Consider the following 1,644-nt stretch of genomic DNA (forward strand, 5'->3'; position numbering starts at 1 on the left):
CGGAAACGAACCATTTTCGCCATCTATTACACCACGACGGGAGTAAACAAACCATTTTTTCGTGTCCACTTCCATTTTTTTAGTACATAGTATATATATCGGGTTAAAAAGACATTGAGTGTGTGTGTGTGTTGGGGGGGGGCGGAGAGAGAGAGAGAATAAATAACGTGGCCCATTAGGAATGAAAAAAAAAAGGGCTTCTCTTGACCTATTTTATGGTTCGTTCGATTGTTGCCAACGCGATCCGTATAATGTGGAGAATCCATTATATGCTGTGTACGGAGCATTCGGAACAGCATTTTGGCCGTTTCCTCTGTCTTATTATAGATTAGATATATGTGATTTTTTTTCCTTTTTATCCTGTTGAGTTTCTTTTGATGTGTGTCCTCTTACTCTGTATGTACAGGGTGAGCGAGAAGTCCTGGGCACATTTTAAAGAGCAATTGGCGTATAAATGTGCGCGCGGTTGGCACTGAAATACTTATCAAAGGCCCAGAGTTTGTTTGTTTTTTTTAAATCATTTGAAAGAAAGTTCAAATTTCACTGACAGGTGGCGCTGTAAAACGTAAAACTACCAGGGGGGACTTCCACCGATAACCTTGTTTACCCGTAGAACAGTTGTTTCCAAATTTTGGTCACCCGCGGTCATTCTTGGCTGCCCAGAGTAGTCTTACACGGAAAAAAAGTTTTACAGCAAATAAGTACACATCAATATTCGCGACCCCTTGAATACCCAGTGCCGTCTTAACGCCGTGCCAATCCAGAGGCCTTTTCTGTCAAACCGAGCACGACTCCGGTCTATTGCCATGGGCAATTTACTAGCGAATGTGTGTACCTAACAGACTGAGAGTGCGTATATAGTGTTTTGTCTGATCTTCAGTTCTGCCATCTATATTTCAGAAGTGAAGTTGTAATGATTGAATATTCGTTCCGTTTGTAGGCCTGTTACTCTCCGTGGCGAGACTTTTTAACGGGGAAATGTTCACTCGCATTCGCGCCTCGAAGTTGGGAACCACAGAAAACCAACTATTGACACCGGCGGGGTTCGAGCCCAGGTCCTCGCGATGCGAGTCCGTCACTATCACCACTCTGCCACCACAGCGCTAAAAAACGCGTTTCGACGACGGGATTCGAACCCACGCGGGCAGAGCCCAATGGATTAGCAGTCCATCGCCTTAACCGCTCGGCCACCTCGTCACGACTCAATTGAATGTTTGCATCCATGCCGACGTTCCAAAGAGATCCAGAGGCGATAAAAGTGAGATCTGATTGAAATTTTCTAGAATTTATCAGATAGGGCCTCTGAAAAAAAAAACTACATTACACACCTTTTAACCCGAGTTGAATTCCGGAGACCAGAAGAAAAATTTTCCAGAGCCTCCTTGAACATCGTTTAAGCAGGGCGATGGACCAGCATCCAAAAAACAAAACAACATGAACATGAAACATGTTCAATTTCAATTATAGAATGTACATAAATGCTGGAAAAAAAAATACAAAAACGGAAGAATAAGAGCCCTTTGAACAAAAAAATTTAAACGAAGGCCCGTATTTAAGAAACGTGAGGAAATTATATTTGAGATGATTTATGTGCGGTCATCGTATCCCTGCGTCATAATCATAATTTGTTTTTTACATAATACA

General features: G+C 42.3%; 1 non-coding gene across 1 annotated transcript; it reads right to left on the reverse strand.

Annotated features, from left to right (window-relative positions):
- Positions 1-1,113: 1,113 nt before the first annotated feature.
- On the reverse strand, positions 1,114-1,197 carry TRNAS-GCU (transfer RNA serine (anticodon GCU)). The gene has a single exon. It is a non-coding gene; the product is annotated as a tRNA-Ser (tRNA).
- Between the last annotated feature and the right edge of the window lie 447 nt (positions 1,198-1,644).

Source organism: Pholcus phalangioides, unplaced genomic scaffold (genome assembly GCF_987345545.1).
Source record: "Pholcus phalangioides strain wild (caught in Gottingen) unplaced genomic scaffold, Ppha-v1.0 ptg000024l_1, whole genome shotgun sequence".
Lineage (NCBI taxonomy): Eukaryota > Metazoa > Arthropoda > Arachnida > Araneae > Pholcidae > Pholcus > Pholcus phalangioides.